Source organism: Nelumbo nucifera, chromosome 2, assembly GCF_055504915.1.
Source record: "Nelumbo nucifera cultivar China Antique chromosome 2, China Antique-T2T, whole genome shotgun sequence".
Lineage (NCBI taxonomy): Eukaryota > Viridiplantae > Streptophyta > Magnoliopsida > Proteales > Nelumbonaceae > Nelumbo > Nelumbo nucifera.
In genome coordinates, this window is record NC_142650.1 from 105,886,221 (window position 1) to 105,902,069 (window position 15,849).

At 38.1% G+C, this 15,849-nt stretch overlaps 2 non-coding genes and 1 pseudogene across 3 annotated transcripts; 2 read left to right on the plus strand and 1 right to left on the minus strand.

Moving 5' to 3' along the window:
* The first annotated feature begins 78 nt into the window (after positions 1-78).
* Positions 79-151, plus strand: TRNAE-CUC (transfer RNA glutamic acid (anticodon CUC)). Its single transcript has one exon. It is a non-coding gene; the product is annotated as a tRNA-Glu (tRNA).
* A 2,710-nt stretch (positions 152-2,861) lies between these two features.
* On the plus strand, positions 2,862-2,934 carry TRNAE-CUC (transfer RNA glutamic acid (anticodon CUC)). Its single transcript has one exon. It is a non-coding gene; the product is annotated as a tRNA-Glu (tRNA).
* Positions 2,935-6,270: 3,336 nt separating this feature from the next.
* Positions 6,271-11,079, minus strand: LOC104603593 (linoleate 13S-lipoxygenase 2-1, chloroplastic-like; annotated as a pseudogene). Its single transcript, XR_016082458.1, has 6 exons — positions 10,914-11,079; positions 8,733-9,119; positions 8,131-8,240; positions 7,718-8,019; positions 7,413-7,550; positions 6,271-7,273 (listed from the first exon to the last, which is right to left on the minus strand). The product of XR_016082458.1 is annotated as a linoleate 13S-lipoxygenase 2-1, chloroplastic-like (transcript).
* Between the last annotated feature and the right edge of the window lie 4,770 nt (positions 11,080-15,849).

The following is a 15,849-nucleotide window of genomic DNA, read 5'->3' on the forward strand; positions in this document are numbered from 1 at the left end:
CTTCCAATGGTGCAGTCGTTCGGAATTGCTCCTATAACAGACAGATTTGGAGATTCTTATTGACTGATTTCGCATCAATCCGTTGTAGTCTAGTTGGTGAGGATACTCGGCTCTCACCCGAGAGACCCGGGTTCGAGTCCCGGCAACGGAATATTTTAATTTGTTTTTCTTAAAAAGCATGGCTCAAAAAAAAAAAAAAAAAAAAAAGACACGGTATGAAATTAAAAGCCATCTTGCTCTTTATTTTTTATGCTCCATGGGGCTACACATCAGGGGTAGCCCATCCCCGAACCCATACATGTTGCTCTTACCATGTCCACAGACTTGTATCATATGGAGACTGGATCTGCTCCTCACACAGGACGCCTCGGACCTTACACTCATATTCTACTATGCATTGGGAACATCTCTCGTACTTACACGGGAGATGTTCCCAATTAGACCTGTTCATGGGCCGGGTGGCCCGGCCCGGCCCAGTCCCTGGACGGGCTTGAACACGCATATAGGCCCGTGGGTTTAACCTCGGGGTAAAAAGCCTAGCCTGCAATAAATTCGAGCTGGGCTCAAGATTTGTCAAAATAGCCCGGCCCGAGCCCGGCCCAGTCCGACCTATAATTAAACCTAAAAACCCTAGTTGAATATCCCATCTTTTTTCACCTCTTTGCCTCTTTCCCTTATTTTTCCAGTCGAACCATTCTTCTCCACATCCTCCATAGTTCTCATCCTCACACTCTCAGGTAGCCACACAATTGGCGAGACGAAGAACGTTCACCGGCGCAACAACTCCGATGGTGAGTCCTCACTCCTCTCCTTCTCTCTCTCTCTCTCTCTCTCTCTCTCTCTCTCTTTCTCTCTCTTTCTTTCTCTCTCTCGTTCCTCTTCTCAAATCTCAAACACCGGCGACGACGAGGTGGCAAATATAGGCATCGGTAGTGAGTTCTCTCTCTCTCTCTCTCTCTCTCTCTCTCTCTCAGACACGAATTGATCACTGTTAAACTTAAAATCGTAGGTCGCAGCTCATAGACCACAATCACCACGAACTCAGTTCCGGCGAACACAATCGGGCTTCGGGCTGTTTATCAAGGTCGGCTCGGGCCCAAGTTGTAGGCCCGTTGGTCAGGCCGGGCTCGGGCTCGGGCCTAACAAATTTTCATTAATGAAGAGTAAAAGCCCGGCCCAGCCCATGAACAAGTCTATCCCCAATGCACGATGGACGTACTTGTGAGATGCCCATGTGTGAGGAGCAGATCCCGTTCCTATGATATGACTGATTAAATTGGATTTATTTCTCAGAGAACATGCCTCACACCAACCTTATGGCATGTTGCAACCGTGCATTGGGAATATCTTCTCATAAAATATAATTTATAAATTGGGAGATGTTCCAAATATATGTGGCTGCATGTGCTGTGAGGAGCAAATCCAGATTCATCATTGATAGTCGTGTGCCTTCTTCATTTAGTAACTTCTTCAAACTGCCCACTCCCTCTTCCCTTGCACGCTAAACATCTCTTTGTTTTCTCAAGAAATGATATTAGCAACTTTCTGGCATCATACATCTGTCAATTTTGCAAGGCTTTTAAAACTGAATCGGACGATGAACCGGTCAGGGATCCGGTTCCTGGGTCGAACGGTCTGATCATTCGAACTGAACAGACGGTCCATTCCGGCAAAAAACTTAAGAAAAAAAACAATAACAATCAAAACCGCTAAACGGTTCAAACAGTGCGATCACCTAGGTCAGCGGTTTACTGACCAAATCAACATTTTTTTGACAAAATAATGGTTTGGGATAAAACCGAACCGATCACCTGATCAGTTCCTGGTTTTTTTGGTCCAACCGTTTAGTCTAATCCGGTTTTAAAAACCATACAAATTTGATGTTTGAATATCAATTAATCAACAGAAGGCATTTCATTGAAGAACATACATGCATATCTTTATGTACAAGGATAAGGCTGCATACATCTGTCCCTCCCCAATCTTGTATTGGCGGGAGCATTATGCACTGGGCTGCCCAAACTAACATGCAGATTTGATCTGTTGGGTTTAACATAAGATGAAGATGAATAACATAATATGCGATGACAGGAAATTATGGAGAGGGTGATCTTAATTCAATCAAGCGAAAAAGCTTTCCTAAATTTAAGAGAGTGGACGTCTGTGAGACTGTGACACTGAGTGATTGCCGGTAATCCATCTTTTGATTTAATTTGAACCACCTGATTCCAATCAAAAGTTGTCCCAACGAATTACAGAAATGCAGCTTGCGTAAAATGTTTTAATTCGACTGATTTCAACATGGATTCTTAGCCCTTTCAAGCACTCAGGGAAATACCTCCCAAATATTTCTTCTAAGTGCTATAGATACATACATATGCAGATGATCAAAGAAGCTACTGGGTTTATAAGTTAGTTTAGACACGCAACTTAAAACTATGCCTCTGATTTATTTGCAAAATTTAGAGGTAATTTTTGTATTGGAGGGAAAGCAATTTTGAATTTGCGTGCCCATTTCTGAAGTCTGATCCAAAAAGGCTTATTTCTCAAATGCAATATCCATTGGTAACCGTAACATTTTGATGCCTAAGCAGTATGTTTTCACCAGCACCATGACTTGTATTTTTAATACCTTCAAGTTCGTTCTATTTTCCCTGGCTCAGTTTGGAAGGTGTAGAAATAGAAATTTATAGAGTGCAAAATCTTGTATTTTGTATGTATTTACGCTGGATTATTACTCAAAACCTTGTAGCTGTATTGTTAAATTGTTCTTCACGAAAACTCTTCCATTGGTACAGTCGTGTGGAATTGCTCCTATAACAGACATATTGAGAATATTCTTATCATGGATCTTGCATTGATCCGTTGTAGTCTAGTTGGTTAGGATACTCGGCTCTCACCCGAGAGACCCGGGTTCGAGTCCCGGCAACGGAACATTTTTGGTTTGCTCAAGAAGCTTCTGAATTCCCGGCAACGGAACATTTTTGGTTTGCTCAAGAAGCTTCTGAATTTTCACTCTAATTGGTCTTTGCCTCCTTGGGGTGTCAAATGGATCGGATTTGGGTTCAATTTGACGAAATCCGGTCCAATATGAGTCCATTACCGACAGATCAGGTCCAATCCCAATCAGATGAATACTTTTGAACGATTTTGGACTGGTCCAAAGTATAAATCCATTGCAAACACATTAGGTCCAATCCAATAGTATGTTAGTCTTGGGCCTCCTGGCAATAGTGGACCTGTTTGGAAAATAATTTGCAAATCCATACTGCCCCCAAAGTCCATAGCTGCATTGGGGTTGGGAAGGTTAATGTGTCGGGTCCAACCTGATGGACTCGAGCCAGTTGGGTTGGTTCTGGTTCCAGGATCCAGTGTTGATGGGCCGGTTCCAGTTCTTGATAAATTGTCCTTATGATTATTGGTTTTGGAACCAGTAATCGACTCAGACCCGAACCCACAACCGAGTCATATATACAATTGTAATTGGGTCCATGGATTGCCCATGAGCTGATTGATTCAGTTATGAGACTAAAATTACAGACCCTACAGGGTGGTTTGGTTTCTAATTATTTTGGATTTGGATGACATATTAATTTGGATTTGATTTGATTATATTATAACGGCAAAAAATTGCCCCAACCTGTCAACCCTAGACCTGGCAATCAGATTGGGTTGAGGAATTTTCGGGTTAATTCTAGGTCAGGTCAAGATTTCGATAAGGTCAATGAAGGCTAGGCCCTGATCCTAAACATTTGGGTTAGGAACTTAGGATTGATCCGTTCCTTATCAATTATTGAAATTTAAAAAACAAAACATGAAGATGCTAATTAATTAAACTATTAAATGAATTAATCTAAAATTCTAATATTGAAAAGAAAATTTGCATTTGATTGATCTTTATGAGAGGAAACTAAAGTAAAAGTTAAGTACCAAAGAGAAGACTAATGTAAATAGATGATTAAAGTAGAGTTGTATTAAATCTGAATTCGGTCTAAATCGATTAATTTGAATCCAAAGTATTCAAATCTTGTTGGATTTATTACAACCCTAGCTGGCAGGTTTCAACCTTGTACTCTGTACATGAGACAAATGAAAAGACATCCTCTAACAATTCGATGGTCTTGTGGTCAAATTAATGCCTATCTCCATGCTTTTTGGTTGGCTGATTTCTTCCAATCTTGTCAACTTTGTTTTATTAGCTAAGAAGTTCTTCCCTTGTCTTCCTCTTTCTGGTGAAAATTGTTTCTTCTAGGCCCCAATGTGATAGGGGAGAATGACGATGCATATTTCTTTTTCTTTGCAGCTGAACAAGGAATAACCAGTTTTGCTCTTAGGAGGTTTGGACTCAAGGCTCTCTAAGGATCTTCCTTCTGACGCCAACTATGGTTTAGGCTTCATTTGGGAAGAGTGCAAATACAAATATGTTCAGTGCAAAAATAAATACGCACAGTTCCTACACATAGAATCCTTTTGTATTTGCATTGAACATATTTGTATTTATAATCTACCCAAAGGGAGCATAGATGAATTTCTTAAGTTAAAAAGTTCTAATAAAGCTGAGTCTGGTTTTATTTGTATACAGCAGTAGGTGGATTTTCATGCATTCTGGATAATGGTGACAAGATAGCAGAGAGGATGCAAGCCAAAGGGGTCATAACTTGCACTTCATCTAAGCTTGGAGAAAGATGTTTGGATGAAGACTGGTTGTCTTTCTGGGCTGAGACCTTGAGTATGATGAGATCATTAACTATGAGAGAAAGTTAAGGTTGGATCTCCTCATATCATAGGTAGGGGTGCCAATTGGACCGGATTTGGCCCAATATGAGTCCAGTACAAATGGATCAAGTCCGATCTAATCCAATGAATGTTTTGGACCATTTTGGACTGGCCCAATTCAATATCTGAACTGTCCAATCTATTCAAATTGGTTTTTATTTAGATTTGTATCAATCCAGACCTGATCCATTGACAATTGTATTCTTGTATTATCTTCTATCAATAGACTGGGTATTGGTTCAATCTGACCCAATCCAATATAAGTCCATTATAGATAGAGCAGGTCCAATCCAATCCAATATATACTTTGGACATTAAGTCTGGACTGGCCCAATTTGATATGTCTTATTGGTCCATCCAATCATTCCTAGAGGGGTCCAACCCAAAATCGGTCCATTGACATAGGAAGGTCAAACATGACTTACCATGATCACAAGCTTGCTAGGCTCTATCCCTTGGATGCTTTAGGCCATGTTTGGGAGTGCTTAAAAATAAATGTTTATTTGGGCTGTGACCACACCATTAAGCACTTATTGGTGTTTGGGAAATAAATCCGAAATAAGTGCTTATTTAAAAAATAAGGGCTTATTTTCTAATCCCAAATTTCCAGTTTTTTTCAAGTGTTTATACAATACGCATCTATTCAGTTATTTTCTTCCAAAATTATCCCTAGTTGAATTTTAGAATACCACTTATAAACCATCACTAGTTGAATTTTATAAAAGTACTTTTATCAAAAGCACTTTCATAAAAGCATTTTTATAAAAGTGCTTTCGTGTAAAAGTACTTTTTATAAATTATTTTGTAAAGTGCTTTCATAAAAGTAATTTCATAAAAATATTTTTATAAAAATTTAATAAAAATATTTTCATAAGAGTGTTTTGAAAACTTGAAAGAAAATGAAGGACAAAATAGTCACAAATGCTTATTTAATTGATTATTGATGAAAAAGACTATCAAATGCCTAATATGAAATAAGTGTTTTTTTTTTTTTAAATAAACACTTAAAAAGTTGAGTTCCAAATGCAAACAAGTGCTTATTTGAATAAATACTTATTTTTAACATAAACACTCCCAAACATGGCCTCAGAAGTTAAGAGGTACTAATTGAAAACCTCTCTTCCATTATATAAACTTAATCCACTCTTCCTTGCATGTTTTAGGCTACTTAAAGCACTTGGAGCTCCAAGGATACCAGGATATATTGGGTAGGAGGGCCACCCTTTGGCCCGAAGAAGCATTGCTACATTTAATCAAGGAATTTCCTTTATTTCTTCAACAAGAATGACCATGCCTTGTTGGATAAATTGGAGCCATTTGTAGATAGGGTCTCTATTCTTGCTGCTATTTGATTATATATCTTCTGAGAACAGTGATGTTCTCATGGCATCTCATGGGGGAAATATGGGCCATGTAAACCAGGTATTGCTGCAATTCAGCCATTAGTATGTCACAAGCACATGAAGGACTGCACTACAGTTGGAATGGCCCTAGGCGGATCCCTTAGGTGGGTGCCCTATGTTCTCATATTTGTAGCCTAAGATTTTACTGTTTTGCACCAAATAATGATCCTAGGTGGGTGCCCCAAAATCATGATGATTCAATTGGCTATGCTGGAACTAGAGACCAAAATCTGTTTATTTGGTCTAATTACTGGATTATTGAAGCCAATTAAGATTGGTATGCTTGTTACGAGTTTATGACAATATGAAATAATAAAAAGAAAACTAAATTAAACTAAATGGAAATGCTATTGGGAACTCCCATTCCTGTCAACCCTTGCTTAGAGAATGGCTTCAAAAGTTGATATGGCACAACACCAGGTCCTGTTCTGTTCTTCAGGTTGATATCTTTATTTCTAGCATCAATAATTCCTTCGGCATCCTTCAAATTCTTATTGAACTGCTCATATGCCTTCTTTACCACTGGATCCTCTATCCATGAAAGCTCTTTTTGAGTTCCAAGATATTCCTCATCCGATGAATGAGTCGATAGTATGGCAAGGACAATCATCACCAGCGGCGCTTGAATTTGTGAAGGATAGCAATGCATGAGTGCGAGCTCAGGCTTTGCCAAGAATTGCTGCAACTCTTGTTCTGTAGGGTCCTCAGTAGGCATATTAGTCCTAGAAATTGTTTGTCGATTAGGGAAGTAGCCTCCATATGCAAATTGGCCGAATTTGACAGCGGCATGATGAGCAGAAGCAACCCAGATGATTGTTGTCAATATCTCAATAAGATCATTTTGAGTTTTGAGGACAGGCTACCATGGCTCATCCTTCTTGTCTTCATGGCCTTTGACTCTGACCTCTGTCCACCACGCCTGGAGCTCTTGATCTGATTCAATGAGGTTAGGATCCTGGTAGTAGTGGTTGACATAGTCACTAACCCATTGTTTTATGGCTGTCCACAGTAGGAGGCCATCACTTGTAAATGGGTAGTCCTCAACCGTTAGCTTCAGACCATGTTTGGCTGTTGGGTCCTCTATTGCCATTCCCCTGGTAATTGGTGAAGTTGGTTCATCAGTTAGAATTATCTCTATGCTTACATTAATATATAGTATAAGATTTTAGAGTAAAAAATATCACTCCATTCTCAATGGAGATTAAACATAACCTGATATCATTTTCAGTTTACCTGCTAATTACGTCTGCTGGAAGACCTTGCTTGTCGAATTGCCAAAACTTGTCATACATAACGGAGCCAAGCTCCATTGCACTCAGCTGCCGATTCGATGCGATTATGTAAGGCTCCATACAACAATGTGTCCTTAAACTACAAAAGATAGAAAAGTAACAGAAGTTGAGCATTAGTTCTTCTATCATTTTAGAGTTTAATGCAATTAAAATTGGGCTTATATATGTTCATTTTCAGTGATGATCATGAAGTTGAGTATTAATTTAATTCTTCTGCTCTTAGAGGAAGATTTCAATCTGACTTACCAATGGCTGACAAGTTCGTAATAACCAGAATCATGGGCTAATACATGCACTTTAGCTAGTCTCCAGAGCCAAGAATTGGTGGCATCCCCATTTGGCGTAAACACTTGCTTCCACTGAGGTTTGTCATTGGTGGGTGGCCGAGTGAGCTCAATCGCTATGGGTCTTAATATATTTTCATGGGTAAGAAAGAATAAAGTGCGTGACCCATAGAGAGTCGTCCCTTCTATCTCTCTGACTTTGTTCACATAAGGCAGGAGTAGGTCGTGATAATCTAGTATGAAAAGTTTCTTCTGCTGCAAAGCCTACAAGCATATAGAGAGTCACAAAGTATGTAAGTAATTAGTTGTTTTGTCCGTTCTCTTCATATTAGTATTCCATTAATAATGTACATCATATATATTTAGAGGTGTTACCTCATCAATCATCATGACTCCCTTGATCTCTCTCTCCACAAGTACAGTTGTGATTGCGGATTCAGGTGGACCATAGCTCTTCGGGTCAAGTTCACTCTTCAATGGCCAATCTGCACAATTTTATTTAAGTCTACTATTTTGATACAATATTTGGATCCAAATCCTAGTAACAGGAGATTATAAAGGCTAATCATCTAGCTAGGGTCAAGTTCACTCTTCAATATGTCTTATTGATCTTTTTATTAATCCAAATTGATTTTGATTTGAACAGGTCTAACCCTAGCTAAAGGGTATAACCTTGGCTAGGACATTTGTTCCGTCTTAAAGCAAGCCAAGCTAAGCTAGGCCAAGCCAGGCCAGAGTTCTGGATTTAACCTAGTCACGTGGCAAATTAAGATGCCTTAAAGTGATTTTACGTGGGAACTTATGATTTGTCCAAAGGGGTTGGTGTATATCATACCGTGACCAACTTAATACTAAGGGGGTTGGTGCTAGCAAGAGTTTGACGAGCAAAGCAAATTCTTCGTCCCTGGACCAAGAAAAATTGTCCCCTGCAAAGCAGAAAATGCATGAGACTGTGAGAGAGAGAGAAAGAGGCTTACTATTTAGCAACTCAGGGGGATCAAAGCGTAAGAGGTCATCCTTAAATTTCGTCACAGTGTTGGTTACCTGTGATATCACAGCTTGTGATAACCCTTGATTTTCTTGTAAAGGAATGGGCATCCCTTTGTCGAATAAGTTGCCGATGGCCTTGAAGGTAGGGAAGTGAAGGTTGGTGTCAACAAGGGCTTCTCTGATCAAAGGGAGCAATCCATTCAGTGCTGATGAGACCGTTGCACCAGTAAATTCCTGTTGCTTCACTTGGGAGAATACCTCGTCTCTTTGTACATAGTAGCTGTTGCTACTCCTTTTCTCCGACAATGGATCTGCAACATCAATGCTCAATGCACATTTTATCCTCTTATACTCTTCATCCCAATTCTTTACCTCTATTTCCATAATTTATAATCAATGATCAATCAAATTAAGAGGATGTTTTTTTCTTTTATTTCTTTTGAAGGACTACACAATAGAGGTAACCTATCCTCAACCCATTTTGTATAATACACAATATGCATATAACCATTCGTCCCGGGAATCATCCAGGCAATCAGTTCTGTTTTATCCCAAATCCAGTCCCTGGTCAAAAACCGTTTAATTGTTCAACAAATCATTGATTCAGGCGATCGAATCATTGACCCGCTCAACGGTTTATGTCCATTTTTAAATTTTAATTATTTATTTCATATATTTTATCAGAACGGACCATCCATTTGGACCAAAAGATTGAACTATCGACCCAGAAACTAGTGACCAAAACAGTTCTGATTTTGAGTCATTTTTTAAAACATTATAATATAAAATAAAATACTAATACACACATACACACTAAATATAGAATACATATAATATATATTGCAGGCTTGGACGAGGCGCTTGAAGACTTGAAGTATTGAGGTCAGATTAGGCAACATTCAAATCCGGTCTAATCAATGAAAACTGAAATTTGAATCCATTCAGATTTGGGGATAACATAAAGAAAGAAATTGGACTTGGTCAACATTTTATTTTTTAAATAAAGAAAGAAATTAAAAATATAAAATAAGCTAATATAAATATGAAATATTGAATTTATAATATATAATTACATATTTTTATATTTATATAATTATATGAATTTTATATATTAAATCAATATATATCATAAAGTAATTGGACTTGGGTTTTAATCGGATAGGATATAGACTTAAATCCGCATCCAATCTGATTATGTAAATGGGTCATCCAAATTTGAGATAATTGCATCAGGTTTTGAACTTTTGGTTATGTTCTGTGGTTGCAGTGCAGTTTTATTTGCACTAGTACAAATGCTTGGGAGTGTAAATGAAAATAATATAAATTCTGGTTTAATTTTGATTTAAGTTTTACTTTATTCTGTTTCAGGTCTTATTTTACTTCATTTGTACTGCAATTAAATAAAACAAGGTAAAATTCAAAATAAAGATAAACCATAATTTGCATTGAAATCAATTGCACTACCATAAATTTGCATTGCAACCAAGGAATTTGTTGACAACAATGTTTTCAAAACTGGACCGGACTGGATGGTCAGACCAGAAAAAGCGGAAACCTGACTGGTTCCATTTCACCCAGAACCATTTTTTGGCCAAAAACTATAGATTTGGTCAACAAACCGCTGATCCGGGCGGTCGAATTGTTTGAACCATTGACCCGGACAATGATTTTTGACTGCTTTTTATTTTTTTACATTTTTTGTCAGAATGGGCCATCCATTCAATTTAAATGATCGGACCGTTTGACCTAAAAACCAGACCCTGAACGGTTTATTGTACTATTCGGTTTTAAAAACCTTAATTACCCAAGCCAGAAAATTTTTGATTTAGGGAGAAATGATCACTCCTACTAAGCCTGGAGTAGGCAAATCCTTGATGGGACAATCAATTGTGCCTGGCTGGTCCTAGATACTAAAACTCTGAAACTGAAAATGAAGGCCCATCTCAGTCTTCTCAGTCTCTCAGAGCCTGAAAATGAAGGCCCAATAAACCTTTCTTTTCGGCTAAATAAGCTCAACAAATTTGTTATATAAGTTGATTGATTTGCGTCGAAAAGAAATAAGGCTGGACTGGACTGGTGGATCATATTGGGTTGGAGCCCATTTTGGGTTTTAAGATCTATGGAATTGGACCGTGTAACGTTGAATGGTAAAGCCATAATTCATATACCTTTCTTGATCTTTTCACGGTCAGTTCTGCAACGCCTAGGATATGGATGCTTCTTGCCACCTAGGATGGGTCGTGCCAAAGTCATCGTCCCTGTCTGGATCCCCAAGATCATTATACGTGTCATAATCGTATATCCTGTCGAAAGTCTTTCGTTCTCCCTTTCCATTGCCACGTAGGCTCTCGAGTTCCTTCTGTCTTAGTGTCTTCAAGCCACTTGGTGTCTGTGATGGCAAGTAGGACTGGATGACACAAAAAGAACCAAAATTACAAAGTGTTTAACAATTTGAAAAAATGTGAGAATATGAAAAACTGATTAAACACTCCTTTTCAATTCATCCTACTAAGACTGGACCAATTCAGGGGATGTTTGGAATCGAGATCGTTTTTCAAAAAAATGGTGCCACGTTGGATTCAATAGGCATTTCAATAAATGCCCATGTATTTCATTCTTTGGTTCAGCGGATTATTAAAAAATCAGACATGCTTCGAAAATTGAGATCCCAATGGTTGATTGATGTGTATTCTATGTGGTGCTTACCTGTCAGCACATGTATGAAAATTGAGATCCCAATGGTTGATTGATGTGTATTCTATGTGGTGCTTACCTGTCAGCACATGTATGAAAAACAGTTATGAAAGTCACCTTACCAAACAGCATAATATTACTCACTGCCTACATGGCAGAAGTATTTTTTTTGTGAAAAATGGGTCCTGGAAGCACGGGTGTTTTTTCTTGAAAATTGGTCCCAAAAATCACCCATACTTTCAAACACCATGTCAGTTAGTGGTTCGGTTCAAACAGTGAACCAAATCAAACTAAAATCAGCTGGCTCATTGGACTGGAAGACTAATGAAATCTTTGATCATCCTTTAATATGGTCGAGTTTATGGCTAATTCAAGGCCGAACCTTAAGTCTTGGGCTCTTTGTCATCAAATTTGAGGCTCGATCCCATAATGGGCAAAACCCAATCTCAATTAGACTTGGATCAGATCCCATTTTCCAAGCTCTAAGCCCATCCCGAGGCTAAAAACTCTAACCCCAACCCTGTTATATTATTTTTAAGGCTCAGTTTGGAAGGAGTAAAAATACAAATATATACAGTTGAGCTTAACAAACGCCGTCTGGGCATATTTGTGTTTGTACTCCTTCCAAATTGAGCTTAACAAAAAAAAATTGCTTGTATATGAGTTGACCCAGTCTGGGCTCAACGGGTCAACTTGCAATATCACAATGATGTAGTATAGTAATTGTTTTTCAGATTTGATCCTCAAAAACCGTCTTCATTGCCCATTGCCCTTTAAGTTTCAACCATTCATTGAAAACATCTCCGTACTTGAAAGTTTTTTCCGATGCACAGCTGCATTACATCTAAGGTCCTTCATATCCAAGAGTTGCAGACAATATGAACAGGAGCCTGAGAAATGCCACCAAGAACAACGTCCTTCAGGAAAATCTCTTTACCAAATTCATTCTGCACAAGAACTGCTCCTACATCGCCAAAACTCGTAGGAACGTCGAATTTGCCTTGGTACTTGACATCCTCCCCATCTTGGCTTACCCAGTCTACATGCCCTCTCACTGTTTTCTTCTCCAATACCGTCTCTTCATCATCAAAACATAATACATAACCAAAACAAACAACTGTTAGCAAGAACTTAATGCCCTTTGATTGAAACCCAGAAACCAGTGTGCTAATTAAGGCCACCCTTTACTACTACAACTGGTGGAAACACTACGAATGCAGAAACCCAGAAACCAGAAAGTTTTTCTGGAAACTGGATTAGTGAGATCTGATAGACTTGACTCAGCTTTCCATTTTAAATGATATTTTGACTTCTGTAATTAGCTTTTTCGTTTTGGGAAGCTAATGCATTTATGGCTGATAAACCTCCAAAGCAGAATGCTAAGGTTTGGTGCAGAAATAATTCTCATTTATTTTTTGTTATTACTTACTTGGATCGAGCTCCGCGCTCACAAGCTCCAGAAGAAGATTTTCATCCAGAAAATAGTTGATGGTGAATGCCACTTTGCCCAGACCCAGGTTGGACAACAAACCAGTTGTTTCTTTAACGGTGACAACTGCATTAACTGTGACAAACTTCTCCTTTGTATTCGCTACTACTGCTCCAATGTGACTAGAAGATGCCATGGCTTCTCTTGCTTTTTAATTACGACTCCTTTCCTTTGAGCTCCCTCCCATTGTGCATAAAGCTAAGTTGTTGGTTCCCTTTATTAGAATTTGTAGAGAGAGATAATGCTCTTTATTGATTTGAAGAGTAATACAGAAGGGGTTTATATACAACGAAAAAAAAAGGAAGAAGAAAAAGAAAACTTGTAATTAATCTTGGCTAATCGTAACTAACTTTTGTAAGGTACCGGTTTGGTCTTCTAATAGCCCCCCTCAAGCTGGAGCATACAAATTTTGAATGCCCAGCTTGCAGACTGAACTATTAAATGAGTGAGGTGGCAAGGGCTTAGTGAAGCAGTCAGTTAATTGGTATTCAGAAGCTATTGGCATCAGGTGAATCAGACCAACTTGCAATTTTTCCCTTACAATGTGGCAATCTATGTCAATATGTTTTGTACGCTCATGAAAAACTGGATTATGAGCAATGTGAAGAGCTGATCGATTGTCACAAAACACAAGAGCAGGGGCAACTTTTGGAATCTGCAAGTCTTTCAATAAATAAGTAAGCCATTGAACTTCACATATAACAACAGCAAGGGCATGATACTCAGCTTCAGAGGAAGATTTGGAAACAGTTTGTTGCTTATTGGATTTCCAAGATATTAGACTATCTCCCAAAAAAACACAGTGGCCAGTGATAGATCTCCTGGTATCAGGGCATGAAGCCCAATCTGAATCTGAGAAGGCTTTCAACTGTAGAGATGATGAAGCAGAGAAGAACACACCTTAGCCAGGACTAGCTTTTAAATATCGAAGAATTCTATGTGCGGCTTGCATATGAAGATCTGTAGGGCAGTCTAGAAATTGAGAAAGATGTTGGACAACAAAACAAATGTCTGGTCTTGTGTTACATAAATAAATTAATTTGCCAACCAATTTTTTATAGGAAGTAACATCTGGTAAAGGAGTACCAACATCTTTATCATGTCTTTGAGAGGTAATCATAGGAGTAGCTACTGGCTTGCTGTTTATAAAACCTGTTTCCTCCAAGAGATCAATCACATACTTCCTTTGGCTGAGATTGATGCCAGCCGTGGATCTGGCAACTTCTAAGCCAAGAAAGAACTTGAGTTGGCCGAGATCTTTAATTTTAAAGGTATCATGTAAGAATTCTTTGACTTCATTTATCAAATCAATGTTGTCACTTGCCAAAATGACATCATCAACATAAATTAGCAAGGCTAAAAAAAAAGAACCAGCTTGTTTTGTGAACAGAGAAGTATCAGAAACTGCCTGAATGAATCCTTGAGACAACAAGGCATTAGTGAGTTTTTGATTCCATTGTCTACTTGCCTGCTTGAGACCATAGAGTGACTTAGTTAATCTGCACACTTTTGAAGGATCAGATGTTTCAAAACCTAGGGGAAGGGTCATGTAAATTTCTTCATGCAAGTCACCATGTAAAAAGGCATTGTTAATATCTAGTCGATGCAAATGCCAATTTTTAATAGCTGCAATAGCAAGTAAAGATCTAATAGTTGTTATTTTTGCAACTGGAGAAAAAGTATCAAGATAATCAATGCCATTCTGTTGAGTATAGCCCTTGGCAACTAATCTTGCCTTGTATCTTTCAATGCTGCCATCTGCATGATACTTGGTTTTGAAAACCCATTTGCACCCTATAAGACATTTTCCTGTAGGTAAATCGGTTAAAACCCAAGTATTATTTTGCTCTAATGTTTTGATTTCAAGCGCCATTGCATCCTTCCAGCATTGTGATTTTATAGCCTCATTATAGGTTCTAGGATCTTTGGTTTGAGAGATTTGAGTAGTAAAGATCATATGAAATGAAGATAATTTTTGAGTGAAATAGGTAGAAGATATGGGGTGAGGGTTGGAGGTTTTGAAAATAGAATTGGCTTTAAGATTTGGTATTTGACAATGATATTGGTCAAGATATGAAGGAAGTGTATGAGGTCAAGATGATCTTCTAAGTTTCAGGATGTGTACATTGTATGGGATCTGGTGAAATATTAATAGAAGGGGATGAATCAATAATGGTATTATCTGAAGTGGTAAGTGGTGGTGACTGATTAATGAGAGGCAAAGTTGTGATGTGGGGAAAGTTAGTAGGTGAAGATGTAAATGAAAGTGGAGAGGGTTCTGCTAAAGGAACTGCATATTCTGTGGGTAGAACAAAGTCTGAATTATCTGTTGAAAAAGAATTAGAGTTAAAAGGAAACGAGTGTTCATGGAAATGAACATCTCTTGAGACAATAACCTTCTTAGTTTTGAAATTATACAAACGAAAACCTTTAATAGCAGAAGGATAGCCCAGAAATACACAAGGATCAATTCTAGTATCAAACTTACTTCAATCTGTATCAAGCGTAGAAGCAAAGCAAAGGCATCCAAAAACTTTCAAATGATCAAATGAAGGAGCAGTATGATAAAGAAGCTGAAATGGAATTTTGTTTGAAATGATTGGGGAAGGAGTTCTATTTATTAGATAGACTGCATGAGAAATACAGTAAACCAGAAGGAAAGGGGAAGTTGTGATTGAAACCTGAGAGCTCTAGCAACATTCAAAATATGTTGGTGTTTTCTCTCAACAATAGAGTTTTGTTGAGGAGTATATACACATGTAGTTTGATGAACAATACCTCTTGAAGCATAAAAATCAGGCATGTTAAATTCTAAAGCATTATCAGATCTAATACATTTTATTTTTGCAGAAAATTGAATTTCAATAAAAAAAACAAAAGTTTTGAATATATTGTCTAGCTTTAGATTTAGTTTTCATAAG